The sequence below is a fragment of the Panulirus ornatus genome, chromosome 7, assembly GCF_036320965.1.
Source record: "Panulirus ornatus isolate Po-2019 chromosome 7, ASM3632096v1, whole genome shotgun sequence".
In the NCBI taxonomy this organism is placed as follows: domain Eukaryota; kingdom Metazoa; phylum Arthropoda; class Malacostraca; order Decapoda; family Palinuridae; genus Panulirus; species Panulirus ornatus.
Window position 1 is genome coordinate 17,118,089 of NC_092230.1, and position 24,595 is coordinate 17,142,683.

At 41.3% G+C, this 24,595-nt stretch overlaps 1 protein-coding gene and 1 long non-coding RNA gene across 2 annotated transcripts in view; one reads left to right on the forward strand and one right to left on the reverse strand.

The window, feature by feature from the left end:
- Positions 1-900: 900 nt before the first annotated feature.
- LOC139749433 (uncharacterized) overlaps positions 901-24,595 on the forward strand; it is a 62,101-nt gene continuing 38,406 nt past the window's right edge. The window contains exon 1 of the mRNA XM_071663285.1: positions 901-1,214. The gene's annotated coding sequence lies outside the window, so the exon portion shown is untranslated. The remainder of the gene's footprint in view (positions 1,215-24,595) is intronic.
- The window catches only part of LOC139749434 (uncharacterized), a 34,334-nt gene continuing 24,305 nt past the window's right edge, over positions 14,567-24,595 (reverse strand). Inside the window, exon 3 of the long non-coding RNA XR_011712972.1 lies at positions 14,567-14,674. This is a non-coding gene — a long non-coding RNA (uncharacterized lncRNA). The remainder of the gene's footprint in view (positions 14,675-24,595) is intronic.

The window sequence follows — 24,595 nt, forward strand, 5'->3', positions numbered from 1 at the left end:
GGTCTTTGTTTATCTTCACTCGTAGGCTCCACCACTTAACCTCACATTCTTTCTGTACGGAACTTCGAATTTCTTGCTGCTGGTAGCATTTACATCCTCTTTACTTGTTCCAAATGTCTACCACTCTTGCTGTAGCAAGGCTCTCGCATATCCCCCATATCTCTTCTCTTTCCCAGTAAATCGTTGTTTCTTGTATCTTCTGAGGATTCTGAATTTCCAAAAAGCGGGTTTGTTAACATCATTTGGTCCTCGGGGAATTTAGAAGTGTTCAGCTTCACCCTGACTGTGGTCACTTTCATATCCTGTAAGTAAGATTTACTACTAACTGTGGTAATTTTGTGCGTGAATTTGCAAACTGACTCATCGCTCTTTCATGATAAAAGCACCAAGTTTATCAGCACAACTCAAATGAATCGAATCATTTCGGAAATATAGCAATATCGTCAGCATTTTACAGTAAACGAAGTTCAGTCGACGTGTAAAGTGTGCTTCTAATTCCTGTTGTGAAGCATGACTCAGACATTTCCACAAAGATTTGAGCGCCGTTTCTTAACTTTCAGTCATCAGCGTAAAGGTTTACCTTTAGATTTTTCGTGGTAAGTCATAGTGAGTGTTGCCTTCACTAGTCGATAGTCAACGCTTTAATTTCCATGGTTATTATTTCAAGCCGTTTCTTAGTTTCGAAGCTGAGATCTTATGTCTCTCATCGCAAAAAGTTCATTAGATGAGCGTGTTAACCCAATGTCTCCACAAGATCCGCCTGGCCACCATGACTTGGCAGTTCTTTGCTGAGTTTTGTTTCTGGTTATAGAAGTCACGAGTCTCAACGGCAGTTGACTGGCAACACAGCACGAGATGCCAGGCAGGGGAGTGTCTATAAATTGTAGTGGGTGGAAAACGTCTACCACCAATGAAGACAGCGCAATTTCCTATCTTCAAATTTCGTTCCACATGGGAATAAAGTTAAGTTTTATTATCTAGTAAGATGAGATTCGGTTAAAGTTGGTTGGCTTTGCATCAGTTGGGGCTATGACCCCAAAAACAGCGAGATGAAACAGTTGTGGGACAAACTTGTAAACGAACGAAACGTCCTGAAACGCAAGGCGAATTGAGGGCTGAGGCAGCGTCGCCTCAGTCCCTCTAAGACCGCCGCGCGTACAGTCTCTCTCCATTTGATCCTAGTCGCATAACAAGCCTATTCCAACGCAATACAGGTAATGTAATATATATATATACTTGTTATTGTAGAAGAATCTTAAGGCTAGAGACCATTTTCCTTAGAACTAATGTTAGAGATCCTGAAAATGAATTGTATTATGGGCAGATTAAACTGACGAACTGCAGCAGCATAAGGTTGGATTAGTAGACTTTGTCTGCACCAGTGTTAAAATTGAACTTACAGTTATGTTGGGAAGTTGTCTTGCTTTTGATAGTAATGAAATGTTTCAGAATAAGATTTGGGTGTGATAGAATTCCGAGGTTGATATGTAAGACGTCCTCATTGGCTTGATTTATTGGTGTCGGCGTTTGTATGAGGTCGAGTAGGTTGAGAAGGGGATGGAATTATAGCGGTATATAATATATATATATATATATATATATATATATATATATATATATATATATATATAGATAGATATATAGATAGATAGATAGATATAGATAGATAGATATAGGCATACATCGTAGATCTTCCAGTGGTCTGATTTTAAGATACGTGAAAAAGAACAACGCTACATTAAACACTAGGAACAATGACTCTTACAAATTGTAAGAGTCACAATTTAATATAACTGCAAGACACAGAGAAAACGGAATGCCACAATAAATTTGGGGTGATATGACATCCAACATAGGGTTCTACGCGACAAACAGCTACTACGGGAACAAAACCACAGTAACATAATAAGTTTCAACAAACACAGTTGACCAAAATGAAATCGGCCACAAAAAATTCCAGGCAGCAGCAACGATGGCAACAACACATAAAAAGGGATGTAAGAAACAGGTGGAGTCGCAAGGAAACAGCGAAGCCCTCGGCTTACGGCACAGTTCAGACGAATGAAGGCCACTTCACCAGTGACATTGCGGTTGATGGGTACTACTGGTCGTCCGTCCTGAGTTGCCCGAAACACCTGCTCCATTTGTATTCAAGTGTGATGCATGGATAGTACGAACGAGACGTGCATGAGATGGAAGTATAACAAGTGAAGTACCCACCTGACTCAAGAGATTACCGAGTGCGGTCATCTGAGTCATGGCTCCTCTGCTCCGAAAGAAAATAAACAATGAGGTTTACTGTGAGGGCAGATCGCTTTCGTTTCGGTTCATTTTTCATGGGGTTCGCACCCTGTGTCTGTAGTTGGTTAAAAGTTGTCACGTTTCTAGCTCCAAAAACAAGGTATACAGATAATACAGTCCCCCCCCCCCCCCCCAACAAAGTAAAGGATACAATCGGAAGGCTAATGAACGAACACACACACACACACACACACACACACACACACACACACACACACACAAAATAAACGATTACAGACAGCGAATGAATCTTTCACTTATAAGTTAACAGTCGAAGATGATACTTGCATACCTCAGCCACAAACGTTATGTGGGACTGGTAACGAAAAATCAAAAGTGGCAGAAATTAAGAACTTTAAAGTAATAACACCCTAAGAACAAATTAAACAAATCAGCTTACCCAGATGATATATCACAGAGTCTTAAAGGTCAGATGACAACTGATACTCGCCATAACCACAGCTATACACAAATCTCAAACCGATGTCAAGATACCACAAGACTGGGAGCAGGCAAATGTTAACTTTTGAATTTAGAAATAACAAAACGTAAGAATTGTGCCTTAAGTTGAAACCATATTAACCTTACATTGACTCAAGGTAAGGCAAGCACAAAAATAATTACACGAAACCATAATTTTCTAGATAACGATATAATATCGGACAATCAGATGACGTTTGCAAATAAAGTCCTTGTCTAACAATCTTATGTTTTACAATTGTAATATGACAAGTGGGATGAAATTGATAGCTTCGCAAGTGACATACTTACATTTTCAACTAAGAAGAGTGACTAGATGAATGGCAAATGAAATTCAACAGTGATTAATGCAAAGTAATTAGGTATATAACATGACTAAGAAATGTTCGGAAGTCCACTATTCACAGTAAATGGGGAAAAAGGATCTTGGGTTCGATGTCATTATCAGTCTAAAGTACACTAAACACTGCATAACAGAAGCATCTTGAATACTCTGTGTACTTCTGGTCTTTAACTCATAAAAGAAAGAAAAAACTGACCTACAAAGAAGCCACAAAACAAATTCCAGCTATATAGCACTTCCTCTGTGAGAAGAGGCTAATGAGACGAACTTACTTTTTTTTTTTTTTAGGAAGCACCGAATTCATGGGGACTTGATACAAGTTTTCAAAACTCTAAATGAATTGGACAGTTATAAGTAATAAAACCCTTTTTCGAAATGTAAGGCATTACAGTCGTCAGGAGAAATGGATTAAAACAAAGTTAGAAGATGTAATAGTGTAAGAAATGTTTTTCCAAATAGAACTATTGAACACTGAAACACGTTACCAACAAAGAATATTAATGTAAAGATTCTAAACACCTCAAAATACGGGTTGATTGATAAATCTTCGGTTGAAACTATGAAACAGATATAAGGATACACATTCATACAAATATGTTTTCTTTCAGCGCAGCGTAGTATAGAACAGTATAATGTAGTTGGATAGTACAGACAGTAGGCAGGGGGTATTGCACTTCAAATTTGTCTGGTAAAGTTCCGTGTTTGCTTCGTTTCGGCAATGCATTGATCGTTTCGGCCCTTTCCCTAATAGGTTGTACTGCCAAAGGGAAAGTAGCAGAAGAGAGATCCCTCTTAATGTTGTATATTTACCTCAGGAATCTAGAACAATCATAGTGAGAAAGATATCAACAAATAGATACGTCATAGGCTAACAGGTGTTCTGTTATCTGTTTTACCTACGTACAGGACCATCCGAAGCAAGGGCCCAAGGCAACTGCCTCATCCACCTCTACCAAAAGCCAATAATAAGCAAAGAAAGGATGTATCCATTTTTAGAGAACACTTTCACAGTTTCTGTACTAGGTAATCTGCGTATAGTTAATACCTGAAAAACACTTTCACAGAAATGTTATGAGGAAGTGTTCCTTTGCTTCGCCTACATGGGACCAACAGTTCATGCTGGGCAGGCAGCAGCAGAGCAGCTAACAGTACTTCATGCTTCCTGAATCAATTTTCCAATATCAGGAAAAAAGAGCCATTGTCATTTTGAGATCAAAATTTGAAACTGCGAAAACTGATAGACTGCAGTGAATATCAGAAAGAGCCTTGTGTCATTTCAATATCTAAACTTGAAACTGTAAAAAGAGACTGCCTGAACAGACTTAATCCTAGCTGACATCTGAAACGTGAAACATCTTTATAGCTAATAAGTTACCAAACTACGATGAATTATTCCCATAAATGTTGTTGAAATTTTGCCATTATAAGACCATCTAAGGTGACTCTTCATTCTGCTTTTTTATGTTTAAGGCTCCAGTCACGGACACAAGTCCGCATCAAGTGAAATATATGGAGGTTAATGAAAGGGAAAAGGAGACGATGTGAGGTATTTGCGAATTTTGGAGGAAGTGAAAAACCTATCTTTTGAGATATGCCAGGTCATAGTTATTGGGAAAGACATGAAAAGGTAGAGTTCCAAAGTCTGGAAGTGTATGGAGAAAAACAGTTATCAAAACGGCCCACCCTTGAGTTGCCAACGGCCACACAGTAATCATGTGACGCAGCAGCTTGCCGATTACTGCATGATCTAGCTGGTGGTGGGGGCGCACAAACAGTTAAGAGGTGGAATTGCAGAACCGTCAAAGGGTAGAGGAAAGTTTTAATCTTCGATAGAGAGATGGACAGGAACTGGGTCTTTGAGGCATTCATGACGGTTTTCAATGTATACTTCAAAATTATCATGAACTTGCATGTCGTTGTTTCAGCGGGAAATTTAGACAGTGAAAAACTGAATGTTCCCACCCTAGTATAAATATATATCACCGGACTAAGATGACTCAGTAACAGCTACATCATCCAGGTGTGTTATGACAACTGTCCACGTTAGTTCTGTGCTTCTTTGCTGCGGAATCGCGCATTAGCTGGTTGCTGTATTTTAGGGTGGTTAAAGTGAAGGAAAAAGATGTGTTACAAGGGTTTTTGGCGAAATATTTGATGCCTGTGGGTAATTTTCCTGAAACGAGTTTCTGGTGGCATGTATACATACTCCTGGCAAACTTCAGGCGTATATGCACTTACGTCGCATCTTTTGGGTTTTGAGAGGACTCGCTAAGCTAAGATAAACATTGTTCATTCTGTGCGTTAGTGGGTGACTGAAGCCTCCCTAAATGCTTAGAGGTTTCAAGGGAACTAAGGATGTTCCATGCTTGCACTGTTTTCGAGGTGTCGGATTTGTTAGTGGTTTATATCATCATTGTCTTCAAGTCTCTGCCATACTTTTTGGGCTGTTTTTCTTAGATATGAACCGTGTGGTGTAATATTCAGTCGTTCGTACTAGCCTTCATTTTTTTCGATGTAGGGGTATTTTTCATTTGTGACAAATGGTGTAGTCATATTGTATCCTCTGTAACTTCAGCATGCGTGATTTGAAGACGAGGAATGTTGTTATAAGCGAGTAGGTTAGGATATATATTATCATGGCTTTGAACTTTGGTTTTCTGGAAGGTGCCAGAATATGTACAGACTGGTCAGGGCTGCGAATCTTTTGATGATGTGATCTGTTATCAAACCTCTTGATGTTAATGTGTGAAAATGTGTGACGTAAATGTGCTGTCTTGTTATTTTGTAATTGTATCGTTGGGTTTTCTTCCAGGCGCCACTAATGTAAATTTGTTTACACCTCTCTTTATCTTCTAGTTCTTTTCGAATTAGTCTAGTTTTCTGATTAGTGTAGTTGCCTCTAACTGTACTAAACGGGTATATTCTGGTGCGAGTTGTCTGAGACTTCTATATGAGTGGCGTCATCAGCATAGATGTCCATGCTCATGGAACTAATTTGTGGGGAATGTCAGCTGTGCAAGTTATGAATAGCGATGATGATAGGACACTGCCCTCTGGCACCCCCCATATTAGGGGGAATCTTGGTGACTTTGGAGAGCTGATGATTTCTGCTGTGCGTTGGTTTAGAAAGTTTTACAGTAATCTTTCTATGATCTTTGATATACCCAGCTGTCGTAGTTTGTATTGTAGGACATTTGTCAACACTGTGCAAAAGATTTCCTTATGTTTGTATGTATAATTGTGCTGTTTTCCCCGTCCTCTGGACATAATACAAATTTTCTGCCGCAATTGTGATTGCTGAGGTGGTGCTGTTACCCCTCCGGATGCCGTATTGGTTAGGGTTATAGACATTTTTCTCGAGGTGTCTCCTTAGCATAAGGTTGTAATTCTTTAAGAAAGTCTCCGTGGGACTTCTAAGAGAAAATGGGGCAGCAGTTCATCGGACGTGTTTCTGGCATTGCTTAATTTGGCTTATGTGTTACTCTGGCCTCTATGGACGCTCGGGGAAAGTATCTTGTGTTTAGCGTAAAGCTGATGATACTGAAAAGGTACTGCTGATTTGCCTTTCTCTATTGTACTTTCTCCAGGGATGAGTTGTTGGCTTTGTGGATGGTTGTTCGAAGCTCCAGCAAGTTAATTACCACTGACATGCAGTTTGAGAGACTCAGGCTGAGTCTATGATTGGGTGTAGGATGGTTCTGTTTCTGGTCCATGTCAGCCAATAGGTTATTTCTGTTTTACGACCTTGTTTTCCATGTGTTCATGAATTTCTGTTGGCCATACCTTGATCGTCAGATTTGTTATTGCTGACCTTCAGATACACATGTAATGTTACCTCGAATCCCCCAGTCATTGATTCCTTCCCGGAATGCTTTCGGATCACTCTATTTCTGCTGTAGGGAGATTGTCGTATTAAGCGAGCGATGGTTATGTTGTCCTCTTATCTTTTCCGTGTTGAAGATCTTTACACTGATTCATTTATCAACTCCTACGCCGTACGAGTTGGTGTAAGTCAGAATATTACTGAAACTGTGTTTAGTTTCTGTTATTTCTTGAGTGGGCGGAGGATGTGATAATGTCTTGTATGTGTTGATGGGCGCTGTAGCTAATTACGCTTTTGTGTTCAGTTCATACCACCTTGTGTGTATCATCAGTTTGCTTTCCTTGAAGGTCGAATTGAAAGGATGACTTTTTCAACGAATGGGTTTTAATTGCTTTCTGGGTAGCCAGCTGCTGTGTAGCGGGAATGAGGACTGGAACCGTTGATATAGTGATTATCATGGGAGTATGATATCTGCTTGTGAGTGTACCTTGTCTGACGTGGATTTTGTGGTAAGTTTTACAGTTTCCAAGTATCATATCCTGTATGGTCAGGAGTTTGGCCCCAGATGTTAGGCGTCAAGATATTGTATTAATCTTGATATATTTCTAATTATGGTGATTATGGTATGGCGTCCCAGATGTGTGTGTCTAGCATTATATTCGCCGATGATATAGGGCAGGTTCTGACATCCTGAGAATTTTGTGATAATCGGGTAACATAAAATATCCCCGCCTTGGGGAGATATAGCTTGTAGCAGTGTTAACTAGGGCTAGTGAAGTCATGAGCTTAACTGATAAGGCGTCAGAAAACTAAAAATCATGGGAGGTTTTATGCTGTAGGCTCATCCTGACGGCTCTGGCCACTCCTGCGTGTAACTGGCTACTGTGGTTGAGTTGGTGGGTTGTGTCGGCCGGGATGATGACTGGTGTGTGGTATGAGACATCACGGCTGTTCATCAGGACAACAATGTCTGGCTTTTCCATCACGTAGTCGTTTATAAAGTCAGAGGGTCTGTTTGTTCAGTGCTGCACATTATGTTGGATTATTCATACTACTGAGATATAATGGGTGAAAATTATGACCGTTTTTATTCAGTTTCACTTATTTGTGAGTTAGTGCTGAGCCACTAGTGTGGAGTTGTGTGGTACATTCCTGGCCTGTCGTGGTGGGGTGGAGGTTTATGTATTGTCTCGTGAGGTTGAGAAATAATCTTTTTTCTTCGGAGGCGGGTGGTTTGAGGTTGGCTGGTCGTGTTCCCATGTGGTGGGGGTCCTGAGGTTGTGTATGTCTTCGGACATCCTCAGCGTGGTGAGGGACGGGGGGTCGGTTCAGTGGGTGGGCGGGGTTGACTGAGGGAGGCAGAAGGCACGGAGATCACAGCTGGTGTCATGTGTCTGGGTTCTGGTATATCGAGTCCACTTGATCTGTGTAGGTCCACGTTACGTGCGTGCCATTGTGAGTCGAGCCTCGTTTGCTGAATGCTTGTTGACGCTTTGTTACATGCCTGAGTTAAACAGTTGCTCTGCCTTGCAGGATATGAGCCAGAGTTTATTTTAAATCTTCTCTCAAGACGTATTATTGGGCTGACGGCCTTTAGTTGTTTTCATGAGTATTTAGGGAGAGTATGTTCGTGCCTGGGGTGTTTTGTGACCTTTGAGAAAGGAAGGTTTGGTCTGGTCTTATTTCGGTTCACTTGTTCATGTTTCTATTTGCCGTAGCTTTTTCTTCTTCTTTTTTCCCCGTTATGGCATTTGTTCGTAGTTTTCTTGGCGCCACTACCACATGAGGCTCGTCCTTTTTAGGTCTGTCATATTCTTTTGTAGTCGGGAAGCAGAGATCATTTGGTTCGGTTCAACTTGCTGGCCGGGGATGAGCAGATAGAATAGTTCGAGTTCATCCGGAAAGGCTTGATCAATTAAATGTACCGAAGTAAACTGAATTCTGTATGTGTTTGATCTGGGATCTACATATACCGAACTCGTGCCCAGGTGTGATGTCTTTCTCTGGCATTTTGATGTGTTAGAATCTAGGCCATAGTCTTATAGGGATCTGATGGCCTTCAGTACGATAGACTTATGACTGTGGATGTCTGGGGGAAATTGGCTTGTAAATCCTTCGTTTTTCCAGTCCTTATGTGACTTTGTTGTTGAGCATTGAATCCTTTGATATGACAAAATCAAGGTAAAGATTTCCTCCTCCAAAGCTGTCCGGGGAGGGAGTATGTTCCCTTTAGGAAGGAGCTCCAGTAATCTGATTTTCCTCTCCTTTTGCCCATTGTTAAAGTTTGCTTCGGCTTTGAATTTCATTTTCACTCGGAGCCAGGTTGACTTCCGTCAAGGGAATGAAGTGTGCCTACTGTAGCATAGATGCTCCTGCCGTAGACGTACGTTAGTAGGAAAAAGGATGGCCTACTGTGCCGCACGCTGTCGTGAGTACAGTTTATGAAACAAACTACAGTCCCTTGACCACTGGCTTTTACCTCTCTCTCTCTCTCTCTCTCTCTCTCTCTCTCTCTCTCTCTCTCTCTCTCTCTCTCTCTCTCGTTCTGGGACTGGCTCACAACCATGATTGTCGTCCAACCATGATTGTCGTCCAACCAACAGTTGGTATCGTATCATTATAGGCAATAGATTCACTGATATGAATACGTAAACAAGAAGTCAGTTTTCACATAGATTATTGAAATCTTTCACAATATTCGTAAGTCACGTCATGAATGCAGGTAACAAACCTCACATAAGATACTACTGCGAACGAAGAAAACTACAAACAGCAGCTAAGATACAGTATTAAGTCTGCATTCAGTTTCTTGTAACTGTGCCTAAATACTTAATGTACGAAAGATCTCCCAAATTTTCTTATTTGCTTTTTTTATGAATTTACAATGCACAAAACTGCGATAACATCGTGAAATATGTACAATTACTTACGCCTGCAGGGATTTCCTGGAAGATGAGCCTCGCCTTTACGAACTTTACGAACTGTATCGCAGTTCCAGGTCTTCTCAAGAGCCTCCACACGAGGCAAAATAACGACTTGAGAGTCGCCAGGAATGTTTACGTGTACTTTTCATATCTGAAATCCTTCAGAGAGGCTCATGAATATGGACGGCCAACCGTTTGATGACAACAAACAGCAGACCCTTAACAATGTGTTGAAGTGGCTGACGATTATGTTGACGAGAGATTGAACAATTCACCCAAACTATACTGGACAGTGTTTTGAGCCTAACAATAAACAGGCGTTGGAGAGCAACGAATTTCAACCCAGAATGCGTCATGAAACTCTGGGAGAAATGAAGACATCACGCTCGCTGTTTTCTAAGTCATGGTATCTCGTTTGCCCAAAGTGGAAAGATGGTTCCGATATGAGGAGTAATGTCTCTTTCAGATGGAGAGAAGCAACGATGACAATAGCGACCTTAGACTTTCTACAGGGTATAGTGCTTTGCCCACAAAAGAAAAAAACGGAAAAAAGAGGAATATCGTAATTACATCATAATGGGTGACAAGTTGGCACGAACAAGAGTGATTCCAATAAGATGATGATTAAAGTGTTGAGCGGCCGTGATAACCTACAGAGAACTACTGAACTGCGATTTCACCTTCATCTATATAAATAATAATTATTATACTTTGCCGTTGTCTCCCGCGTTAGCGAATTAGCGCAAGCAAACAGAGGAAAGAATGGCCCAACCCACCCACATACACATGTATATACATACTCGTCCACACACGCACATATACATACCTATACATCTCAACGTATACATATATATACACAGACATATACATATAAACACAAGTACATAATTCATAGTCTACCCTTATTCATTTTCGTCACCACCCCGCCACACGTGAAATGACAACCCCCTACCCCCGCATGTGCGCGAGGAAAAGACACGATGGCCACATTCGTTCACACTCAGTCTCTAGCTGTCATGTATAATGCACCGAAACCACAGCTCCCTTTCCACATCTAGGCCCCACAAAACTTTCCATGGTTTACCCCAGACGCTTCACACGCCCTGGTTCAATCCATTGACAGCACGTCGACCCCAGTATACCGCATCGTTCCAGTTCACTCTATTCAGTGCACGCCTTTCACCCTCCGGCATGTTCACGCCCCGATCGCTGAAAATCTTTTCAACTCCATCTTTTCACCTCCAATTTGGTCTCCCACTTCTCGTCCACTCTACCTCTGACACATATATCTTCTTTGTCAATCTTTCCTCACTCATTCTCTCCATGTGACCAAACCATTTCAAAACACCCTCTTCTGCTCTCTCAACCACACTCTTTTTACTACCACACATCTCTCTTACCCTTTCATTACTTACTCGATCAAACCACCTCACACCACGTATTGTCCTTAAACATCTCATTTCCTCTGCACAACTCTATCTATAGCCCACACCTCGCAACCATATAACATTGCTGGAACAACTATTCCGTCAAACATACCCATTTTTGCTTTCCAAGATAACGTTCTCGACTTCCACACATTTTCAACGCTCTCGGAACTTTCGCCCCCTCCCCCACCCTATGATTCACTTCCGCTTCCATGATTCCATCCGCTGCCTAATCCACTCCACTTCACTTCCTCCAGTGTTTCTCCAGTCAAACTTACCTCCTAACTGACTTGTCCCTAAACCATACAGTACCTAATAACCTTGCTCTTATTCACATTTACCCCCAGCTTTCTTCTTTCACACACTTTACCAAACTCAGTCACCAGCTTCTGCAGTTTCTCACCCGAATCAGCCACCTGCGGTGTATCATCAGCGAACAACAGCTGACTCACTTCCCAAGCTCTCTCATCCACAACAGACTGCATACTTGCCCCTCTTTCAAAAAACTCTTGCATTCACCTCTCTAACAACCCAATCCATATACAAATTAAACAACCATGGAGACATCACACACCCCTGCCGCAAACCAACATTCACCGAGAACCAATCACTTTCCTCTCTTCCTACACGTACATATGCCTTACATCCTCGAAAAAAAACTTTTCACTGCTTTTAACAACTTGCCTCCCACACCATATATTGTTAATACCTCCCACAGAGTAACTCTATCAACTCTATCATATGCCTTCTCCAGATCCATAAATGCTACACACAAATCTATTTGCTTTTCTAAGTATTTCTCACATACATTCTTCAAAGCAAACACCTGATCCACAAATCCTCTACCACTTCTGAAACCACACTGCTCTTCCCCAATCTGATGCTCTGTACATGCTTTCACCCTCTCAATCAATACCCTCCCATATAGTTTACCAGGAATACTCAACAAACTTATACCTCTGTAATTTGAGCACTCACTTTTATCCCCTTTGCCTTTGTACAATGGCACTACGCACGCATTCCGCCAATCCTCAGGCACCTCACTATGAATCATACATACATTAAATAACCTTACCAACCAGTCAACAATACAGTCACCCCCTTTTATAATAAATTCCACTGCAATACCATCCAAACCTGCTGCCTTGCCGGCTTTCATCTTCCGCAAAGCTTTTACTACCTCTTCTCTGTTTACCAAATAATTTTCCCTAACCCTCTCACTTTGCACACCACCTCGACCAAAACACCCTATATCTGCCACTCTATCATCAAACACATTCAACAAACCTTCAAAATACTCATTCCATCTCCTTCTCACATCACCACTACTTGTTATCACCTCCCAATCAGCCTCCTTCACTGAAGTTCCCATTTGCTCCCTTGTCTTACGCACTTCATTTACCTCCTTTCAAAAAATCTTTTTATTCTCCCTAAAATCTAATGATACTCTCTCACCCCAACTCTCATTTGCCCTCTTTTTCACCTCTTGCACCTTTCTCTTGACCTCCTGCCTTTTCTTTTATACATCTCCCATTCATTTGCACTTTTTCCCTGCAAAAATCGTCCAAATGCCTCTCTCTTCTCTTTCACTAATAATCTTACTTCTTCATCCCACCACTCACTACCCTCTCTAATCAACCCACCTCCCACGCTTCTCATGCCACAAGCATCTTTTGCGCAAGCCATCACTGCTTCCTTAAATACATCCCTGGGGACAGGGAGAGACAATGCTTCCCACGTACTCCTTGCATGTCGTAAATGTTGACTAAAGGTGTGTGTGTGTGTGTGTGTGTGTGTGTGTGTGTGTGTGTGTGCGTGTGTGTGTGTGTGTGTGTGTGTGGACGGGGGGGGGTGTTAGGGACAGGAAATCCCTTTCTCCCGTTTTTCTTTTCAAAGAAAGAACAGAGAAGGGGGCCAAGTGAGGATATTTCCTGTAAGGCTCAGTCCTGTGTTCTTGGTGGTTCTTCGCTGAAGCAGGTAATGGCGAATATATATATATATATATATATATATATATATATATATATATATATATATATATATATATATATATATATATATATATATATATTTTTTTTTTTTTTTTTTTTTTTGCTTGGTCACTGTCTCCCGCGTTTGCGAGGTAGCGCAAGGAAACAGACGAAAGAAATGGCCCAACCCACCCCCATACACATGTATATACATACGTCCACACATGCAAATATACATACCTACACAGCTTTCCATGGTTTACCCCAGACGCTATATATATATCATATAAAGTTTCCTAATGTGCATTAGGCTATGGTTTAAGTTTTGTGTGCTCTAACAGGGAAGCCAGCTGTGTTGATGTCACAAAGTCTTTTTGTAATTTTGAAAAATACAGTAATTTAAGTATTATCTGTAAGGGTTTAGTATATGCCAGTTTGTCAAGACCAGTGGTAGCTAATTGCCCTAAAAGATTCATAAGAGCTATTAACACCTTAAAAAAAGACAAGGATATACATATTACTAAAGCAGATAAGGCTAACTCTGTTGTGAATTTAGACAAAAGTAGCTATTTATCTGAAATGAATGATCTAAATGATGACACAACATATTCTAAACTTAGTAAAAATCCCTTAGAAGCAGTTAATTCTCATTTCAATAAAGAAATGAAGTTGTTGTTGAAAGGAAACACTTCTCTTATCAAAAGTTTGTCATATTTGTCCCCTTCACTGCCATATATGTATGGAATTATCAAAACATACAAACAGAATTTTCCAGCAAGACCTATAGTGAGTTCAGTAGGCTCCATCACATATAAATTGTCAAAATGGCTAGTTTCTTTATTAAGCCCTTTAGTGGGTAAGGTATCAATATATATATATATATATATATATATATATATATATATATATATATATATATATATATATATATATATATATATATATATATATATGCGTGTGTGTGTGTGTGTGTATGATTGCTGCCTTTAATCATTCCCGTCGTCACCCCGCCACACGTGAAATGACACCCCCCTCCCCCCGCACGCGCGCGAGGTAGCGCTAGGAAAAGACAACAAAGGTCACATTCATTTACACTCAGTCTCTAGCTGTCATGTACAATGCACCGAAACCACAGCTTGCTTTCCACATCCAGGCCCCACAAAACTTTCCATGGTTTACCCCAGACGTTTCACATGCCCTGGTTCAATCCATTAACAGCACGTCGACCCCGGTATACCACATCCCTCTACTGAATGTCGCAGCCAATAACACCTCTCCATTACAGTTTTACCAGTCTGGCCAACATGAATATGGTCACATACCTTGCATTTGACGGCGTAAACACTCCGAATGGTTGCATGACTTGGTCTATTATTCATCAAGATCTTGCTGATGGTGTTATTGCACTAGAAAGGAACAAGAACTGTTTCTTAGAACATGCCTTAAATTTGCTAAGTTGAGAGAATAGGGCAACACTAAACTTATAGACTTATCCATATTTGTGACTTCTTTGTTACAAGAAGCATAAAATGTCTTCCTGGCTTTCCAGTAAGCTTTGTTCACAAACTAATTGGGATTATTTAACTGCCTAAAGATGCGTCTTATATGACTACGTTCATCTACCAGGCCTTTGGGATCACATATCCGTAGTGCTCTTAAAAGCATAGACATAACTACAGACAGTTTTACAGAAGTATCACGTACTGAAAAATAATGAATATAACTCAGAATTGGAAGGCTTCCATTACTCAATCAAACCATCTCACACCTCATATTGTCCTCAAACATATAATTTCCAACACATCCACCCTTTTCCGCACAACCCTATCTATAGCCCAAGCCTTGCAACCATATAATAGCTGAAACAACCAATTCTTCAAACATAACCATTTTTGCTCTCCGAGATAACGTTCTCTCTTCCACACATTCTTCCCATCTCCCAGAACCTTCGCCCCTTCCCCCATCCTATGACCCACTTCCGCTTCCATGGATCCATTGGCCGCCAAGTTCATTCCTAGATATCTGGAAGACTTCACTTCCTCCAGTTTTTCTCCACTAAAACTTACATCCCAACTAACACGTCCCTCAACCCTGCTGAACACGAAAACCTTGTTCGCATTTTATCTCTCAACTTATCCCTTCAAACACCTTTCCAAACTTAGTCACCAACTTCTGCAGTTTCTCACTCGAATCAGCATTTTTCTTGGCCCCGAAATTCAGTACGAAAGGATGACCACAAAAATGCAATCGCTAAACACTGTTATGAAAATCCCGTCATTTTAACAGCCCTCTGCTGATTATGTCACAAGTAACGTCATTGAATCTGTCTTAATTGCTAATACTACGAACTTTTATTTTTTTTTTCCATCCTAGCATTAACCAAATCATTATGAGAGAATTATCGAAACACGAAAACATAAAAAAAGTCGTTTAAGACACACCCAGCTACCCAGGTCAACTCCCGCTACGTGACCCCCCTTAATCACTCTCCCTTAGAACGGTTACGACCAGACAAAGCGGACAGTGCTTGGTCTATAAAGACTGGTGTTGGACGGCGGGAATCAAGTGTGATGGTGGGATTTAAATAACTTTCTTAAGTAGTAGCACCTGATGAGGTGGACTTTCTCCATGAAACATGTCGTGCCACATGTACAGTAAAATTACATGTTAAATATAATTATATGAATTACGGAGGTGCGATTTCACATTCACATATATATATATATATATATATATATATATATATATATATATATATATATATATATATATATATATGAGAGAGAGAGAGAGAGAGAGAGAGAGAGAGAGAGAGAGAGAGAGAGAGAGAGAGAGAGAGAGAGAGAGCGTTAATGAGATGGCCTTAATTAGGACTAAGTGGCCAGTGCTCTCTCACCTAACTAACATAAAACCGACTGCTTGCGTGTTCAGCAGGATCAGTAACACCCAAACTAACAAATTTTTCATTCAAACTCTTGTCATCCTCTGTTGGTACACTATCTGACCCATTCCTTCGTCATAGTGTAGGTGTGGTCAGCAAACCCGTGTTTCTAAATGTTGACTATGAGTAGAAACTCGTGAGTTTCGACGTTACATCTCTTCACAAAAGTTCAAACCGTTGACGTATTGTATTTTCCCACAGATGTTATTCTAAAAATTGATGGAATTCCTACACATATCAGTGATGAATTGATTAAACTATGTGCCGCTCATTCATGATTCACTTTATTGGTAAATTCTGTTCTTGCGAACTTGTTCATGGAATATTTTGAAACTAGATTGTTAGTCTTTTCTGTTCTTGCTAACTCATACATGGAATGTCTTGAAACTGGATGGTTAATATAAAACCAGATAATAGTGTATGATGGTTCAGCTACGTTGATGCCATCTTACGTTTTGGGCAAGTCTATTAAGATATTGAGCTGTTCTTTTCTAAAGTATGTTACGTTAAAGTATTCTAAAACGAAAAAGCTAAAGCGTACCGAAATCCCTCACACATCCATTCCATCCCATGTTCATTTTCATTGTCGTTATCAAAATATATTATAATGTCTGTCCCTCTTTGTGTGTGTGTGTGTGTGTGTGTGTGTGTGTGTGTGTGTGTGTGTGTGTAATATGCTCGAATGATAACCTAAAAAGTTTTGATAATGATACACAATACAGACACAGCAGTAAACTTAAGTTGGTTGTTTTACCATTTCATACTTTCCTGAAACTGTTCTAGCTCTCAGAGAACTTATGTCCAGGTAACTTTCATTTAAAAAAGTACAGCGCAAAACCTCATCCAACTGGTAGCATGTACAAAATCCCGTGTAAAAGGCTTAGGTAGGTTTCATGCCGGTTAGACTGGAGGGCATTTAGTAACACGTATATACCAAGGGTGTAGCAGACGACACCATATAATAGGTGAGAGGCATCCACCGTCCAGGGCAGTAGTACCGCGCCGCTTGGGTTTCGGGAAAGTTGGTGAAGACGCCGCGAGCCAGCCAGCACTGCCTCACCCTGGTCCAGGTCGTTGTCTTTCGTTCGCTCGTTTTGCCTCGCTAACATGTGAGTTGTTGGCATTCACTCCGCTAACTCATACCTTCTCTACCTCTAACGCAACATGGAACAACACATAACACTCACAACCTCCCTAGGTTTTCCTTTCTATTTTTTTTCAAACAAAAGAAATTCATTAGTGTTCAACATGGATCAGTTTCTCAGGTACTGAATGGAAACGGCTCCGCCGACCGACATCAAGCGACTTTGACGTACCCATTCTTCAGGACACATCTCCCAGACCTGACTCTTTCTTGATTGATTTCTGCAATATTTGCAGTCTCAAATCTAACCTTCCCTCTGGACAACACCATCCTCCACTTCTCTCTAAAGCCCAGCTTTCCGCGGCTGATTCCTCTCTACCGTATCAGGTCTCTAGCTTCAATCCCTGCCATCGTTTCCGCTCTAAGGGTTTGGTGTTTACATCTGTAAAACAAAAACTCCCGTAGCTCGCCTCGTGGATCATGAGTCTCCCAACTTTGATGCTGTTTGGCTCAGAATTTCTCCACCTTCTTTAGCTCCGCTGTTATGTTTTGTATATCCCCCTCTCCCAAGTTCCACAAACTGTGTACAACTCTATGACTATTTCACTTCCTGACGAAGAGCATTGCTACGTAGTTTTACAGTCATGCGCTGAAGTACTCTATGCCGGGGATTTCACTGTACTCCGCAAAGAAAACATGATTATGCTCTACCCAGGATGATCTTGCTGATGATGAGGACTTTTCTTTGTCATCTCCTTAACGATCTGGAACAGATAACCAAACCTTTAACATAGATTCCCGACTACTCGTCCAACTAACTCCATATGTTTTTAACTTCTTGACCCTCTCACAGCAGTTACATCATTTATGCTCCTTTAGGATCCTTCGACTACGATCTTATCTCTATCAGTTCTAATTGGGGACACCCACCTTCTGCCCCCGTCTCCCGAAACGCCAACTGTGGCCAGTCTGGGAGTGCTCAGCGATCCTCCCCTGGGCGCCTTCCTTACTGACTCCCCGTGGGATGGGTACCGCTTCGCTGGCCGGGATGTCTCGTGTTGTGATCAATGTTCAGCAGAAGTTATCTTGGCTGGCATGGAGGCCTACATTTCATTTCCTCAAGTCATGGCTTGATCGCTTCAGCTCTGATGGCTGTCGCATCAGCGACGAAGCGCAACGGACCACGAAACTCCTTCCTTCCACTGAAACCGACTCTGCCGTCGTCCCATAAAGTTAAGCAAACTTTCAGGAAAAAGAAAATGTGTTGATTTGAATACTACTACTGGCAAATCTCTCTGGTCCTTAACCAAAAACATCCTCAAAAACTTCTGTAATTCTGCCTTTCCTCTTGTCTTCCGATTTGATCAATCTGTCGCTAATTCTCCAACTGATAAAGATGTTCATTTGGTAACTTGCGTTACTTTAATATAACTTTGGATGGTTCTAGTTTCCCGCCTTCATCCCCTGCCACTGAACCTACGTCACGTTTTCGTAAGTATTCACTTCATCAGGGATACAGAGTTTCTGAACATAGATATGTTTTACACAAATATATGATAGGAAGGGCACATAACCTTGTCAGCTAAGGATCAGACGAAGGTCCAGTAGGAAAAGTGGCCACCTAAGGTAAGGGTCAGGTCGTGGATTAGCTAATAAACTTGTACATGTTGACGATACTATTGATGATGTGACTGATTTATGAATAATGATGATGATGATGGATGTTGAGGTTATCATAAAAACTGTGTTTGACAGTGCTTGATTCTGATATTTCTTGCCACAACTGAACGACAATTGCCACAACTGAACGACAAGATACAATTTTCTGAGCGTTGTTCCAGTCAGTCGGATGGCTGAAGTCTCGCACATGCAGGAGCAGAACGCTGGATTCATTCCCGGTAAGGACCACTACACTGATGCTGTTTGTTTTCTAGACTCATTTCTTTTCCAGTCTGTCCTCAGTAAACTTTGTTGCACTGTTTTCGTCGTATCTGGTAAACACAACCAACTGAATATTTGGGTGAGTTTTGATAGACCAAGTGTCTCACTGTATTGCTGTTCATGAATGCAACAATGATTTTCAAATTCCTGAAGTAGTTTTAGGGCAGACCTAGAAATCTGTTTGGTACGGTAGTGTTAGATGGTGTTTAATGCTGTACGGTCGTATGGCTTTCAAGTTGAAAAATATCTTCCTCGCGTTATACAGAAGTTTGTCGGTGAAGGTCTTGCTAACTTTGAGGACAATTCAATTTCATACATTTTGCTGATTTCGTCATCAAGAAATTCTGGACTACAGTTGGGTACGGTACGCACGAAGTAACACTGAAGTACACACGGATTGTTTTACTTTATCATCATCTATATCTGGAAAACCCTTGAAGGTATGGTTCCCAACTTACGATAGGATATAGCATCCTACTGCCAAGACAGGCGTTGAAGACTTTGTAGAATATTTCCTCTGAAATCTAAAGATGTGATATGAAGAAAAGGAGAGAACACCATGAATATCAGGGGCCCAAGACTCTCCAACACCCTGCCTGCTATCGTCAAAAACAGGATCTACTGGACAAGTACCCATAAAGTGTACAAGACCAACTTGGCTGTGGGGGCTATGTGGGCCTGCGAACTGCGGCTTCCAACACCTTGGTCGGCAACTGACTTAATCCTGCAGCTTTGGCCCAGCCCGGGCTTTGTGGGTGAAGACCTCCGAAGACTTCACCAGGTATTCTGGTGAGCGGAGTAGAACAGAATATATGAGTAGACATATGTAGGTCTTGTAAAAAGTGTTCTACTTGAACTAGTTTCTATACGTGTAGCACACTGACATCCAAGAAAGGTGAAGTGACCTTAATTTTGTATTCACAGGTAAATTTCAAGGAAGTGACTGACGGGGCTGTCGAGTCTTGAGGGCAAATCGCCGATGTCTTCATTATTCGGCCACATTAACATTACGTCACCTACACAGGGAAACCATCTGGGGCCGGGAAATCATGTGGAGGAAATGCCTCCGACGTCCGGAGGAATACGCCTCGGAAACGCTTCAAGAACCGAATATCTGTGTAGACATTTGTAGGTCTTTTAAAAAGTTTTACTTGAACTAGTTTATATACATCTTGGACAATCACATGTCTACCAAATGGCGTCCTAGCTACGTCTCTTCATTTTATATCAACTGACTGTTACATTTCTCTCTTGTGTCTCCCTTGATGATGTGATTATTACACGAAGGTTCACTCGGGAACTTTTTGTGTTTCATTTTCCCACTGGACTCATAGGAATATACTTGATCACGCGCAAAATTGTGATTCTTTCCAATATATACATTTATTCATTTATTTATTTATTTATTTTGCTTTGTCGCTCTCTCCCGCGTTAGCGAGGTGGCGCAAGGAAACAGACGAAAGAATGGCCCAACCCACCCACATACACATGTATATACATACACGTCCACACACGCAAATATACGTACCTATACATCTCAATATATACATATATATATACACACACAGACATATACATATATACACATGTACATAAATCATACTGTCTGCCTTTATTCATTCACATCGCCACCTCGCCACACATGAAATAACTACCCCCTCCCCCCTCATGTGTGCGAAGTAGCGCTAGGAAAAGACAACAAAGGCCCCATTCGTTCACACTCAGTCTCTAGCTGTCATGTAATAATGCACCGAAACCACAGCTCCCTTTCCACATCCAGGCCCCACACAACTTTCCATGGTTTACCCCAGACGCTTCACATGCCCTGGTTCAATCCATTGACAACACGTCGACCCCGGTATACCACATCGTTCCAATTCACTCTATTCCTTGCACGCCTTTCACCCTCCTGCATGTTCAGGCCCCGATCACTCAAAATCTTTTTCACTCCATCTTTCCATCTCCAATTTAGTTTCCCACTTCTCCTCGTTCCCTCCACCTCTGACACATATATCCTCTTTGTCAATCTTTCCTCACTCATTCTGTCCATGTGACCAAACAATTTCAAAACACCCTCTTCTGCTCTCTCAACCACACTCTTTTTATTACCACACATCTCTCTTACCCTATTATTACTTACTCGATCAAACCACGTCACACCACATATTGTCCTCAAACACCTCATTTCCAGCACATCCACCCTTCTCCGCACAACTCTATCCATAGCCCACGCCTCGCAACCATACAACATTGTTGGAACCACTATTCCTTCAAACATACCCATTTTTGCTTTCCGAGATAACGTTCTCGACTTCCAAACATTCTTCAAGGCTCCCAGAATTTTCGCCTCCTCCCTGACCCTATGATTCACTTCCGCTTCCATGGTTCCATCCGCTGCCAAATCCACTCCCAGATATCTAAAACACTTTACTTCCTCCAGTTTTTCTCCAGTCAAACTTACTTCCCAATTGACTTGACCCTCAACCCGACTGTACCTAACAACCTTGCTCTTATTCACATTTACTCTCAACTTTCTCCTTTCACGCACTTTACCAAACTCAGTCACCAGCTTCTACAGTTTCTCACATGAATCAGCCACCAGCGCTGTATCATCAGCGAACAACAACTGACTTACTTCCCAAGCTCTCTCATTCACAACAGACTGCATACTTGCACCTCTTTCCAAAACTCTTGCATTAACCTACCTAATAACCCCATCCATATACAAATTAAACAACCATGGAGACATCACACACCCCTGCCGCAAACCAACATTCACTGAGAACCAATCACTTTCCTCTCTTCCTATACGTACACATGCCTTACATCCTCGATAAAAACTTTTCACTGCTTCTAACAACTTGCCTCCCACACCATATATTGTTAATACCTTCCACAGAGCATCTCTATCAACTCTACATATGCCTTCTCCAGATCCATAAATGCTATATACAAATCCATTTGCTTTTCTAAGTATTTCTCACATACATTCTTCAAAGCAAACACCTGATCCACACATCCTCTACCACTTCTGAAACCACACTGCTCTTCCCCAATCTGATGCTCTGTACATGCTTTCACCCTCTCAATCAATACCCTCCCATATAATTTATCAAGAATATTCAACAAACGTATACCTCGGTAATTTGAGCGCTCACTCTTATCCTCTTCCCTTTGTGCAATGGCACTATGCAAGCATTCCGCCAATCCTCAGGCACCTCACCATGAATCATACATACATTAAATAACCTCACCAACCAGTCAACAATACAGTCACCCCCTTTTTTGATAAATTCCATTGCAATACCATCCAAACCCGCTGCCTTGCTGGCTTTCATCTTCCGCAAAGCTTTTGCTACCTCTTCTCTCTTTACCAAGTCATTTTCCCTAACCCTCTCACTTTGCACACCACCTCGACCAAAACACCCTATATCTGCCACTCTATCATCAAACACATTCAACAAACCTTCAAAATACTCACTCCATCTCCTTCTCACATCACCACTACTAGTTATCACCTCCCTATTAGCCCCCTTCACTGAAGTTCCCATTTGTTCCCTTGTCTTACGCACTTTATTTTCCTCCTTCCAAAACATCTTTTTATTCTCCCTAAAATTTAATGATACTCTCTCACCCCAACTCTCATTTGCCCTCTTTTTCACCTCTTGCACCTTTCTTTTGACCTCCTGCCTCTTTCTTTTAAACATCTCCCACTCATTTGCATTATTTCCCTGCAAAAATCGTCCAAATGCCTCTCTCTTCTCTTTCACTAATAATCTTACTTCTTCATCCCACTACTCACTACCCTTTCTAATCTGCCCACCTCCCACGCTTCTCATGTCAAAAGCATCTTTTGCGCAAGCCATCTCTGCTTCCCTAAATATATCCCATTCCTCCCCCACTCCCCTTACCTCCTTTGTTCTCACCTTTTTCCATTCTGTACTCAGTCTCTCCTGGTACTTCCTCACACAAGTCTCCTTCCCAAGACATTCCCAAACCATTCTTCCCCTTTACCCTTGAGCTTCGTTTCACTCAGAGCCAAAACATCCAGGTTCCTTTCCTCAAACATACTACCTATCTCTCCTTTTTTTCACATCTTGGTTACATCCACACACATTTAGACACCCCAATCTGAGCCTTCGAGGAGGATGAGCACTCCCCGCGTGACTCCTTCTTCTGTTTCTCCTTTTAGAAAGTTAAAATACAAGGAGGGGAGGGTTTCTGGCCCCCTGCTCCTGTCCCCTTTAGTCGCCCTCTACGACACGTGAGGAATGCGTGGGAAGTATTCTTTCTCTCCTATCCCCAGGGATAATATATATATATATATATATATATATATATATATATATATATATATATATATATATATATATATATATATATATATATTATACTATACGCCATTTCACGCGTTAGCAAGGTAGCGTTAAGAACAGAGGACTGAGCCTTTGAGGGAACTTACAATATGAAGGCAGCTGCCGGCCTGCCTAGGTCAGAACCGATGTCTTCGCTGTGTGGGAGTTTTGTTTACAGTGACGATTCTTGCACAGGAGGTGTGTGTAAATTGTTGACCCGCATGTCTTTCGAGAGGGATGAATTTAAGAGTCCATGGCGGGAAGGACTGTTAGATTCATTTCGTCTATTTCTATCAGTTCCTGGTATGTCTGATTCATAAAATCGAGATTTTATAGTTTTCATGGGTTGATTCGTGTTCATAGTGGATAAATCGCTGAGGAAGCAGCGGTTGCAAATGAACGCAAACTGCCCTGAGGGCAAGCTGTATTACGAAACTGATCTTTCTTATTCACTTACAGCTCTGTGCTTACTCTCACATCGAAGTGCTCCTTGTACCTTCCATAAACATTTTGCTCACAAGATCATTAAGAATAGTAAGAACCCAGGTCACGACTCGAGACAGTAGCTCGGGCGCCACCGCTGCAGCGTTTGGGTTGGTGTTTGGGTACGAGGTTGTCAGACCCTGTAATGTTGTCCATCTCAATTCGGTGGTGAACGTGACTGGGATGTTAGTGGAGAACGCTGGCACCCTCACATGACAACTTACGCAAAGTACAGTCACTAGATTTTTTGAAATGTTTTTTTATTTACCAGAATGGATTTCACGTTATGTGAACGGTCGGTCGAAGTTAATATATGTATCAATTCAAATTGAAAAGTGTTTGTTCCAGAGTTTATATTCGCCGTTTCGAAACGTAGATATTTTTTTTTTTATTTACAATGTTCATTTTTTTCTTTATTTACAATGTTCATTGTTTTTTTCATTTACAAGTTCATGTGTTAAACTTACGCAGATTTACAAGACCAGGTACAGTGAATGGGTCGCCCCTTGAGAAAGAGCCAAAC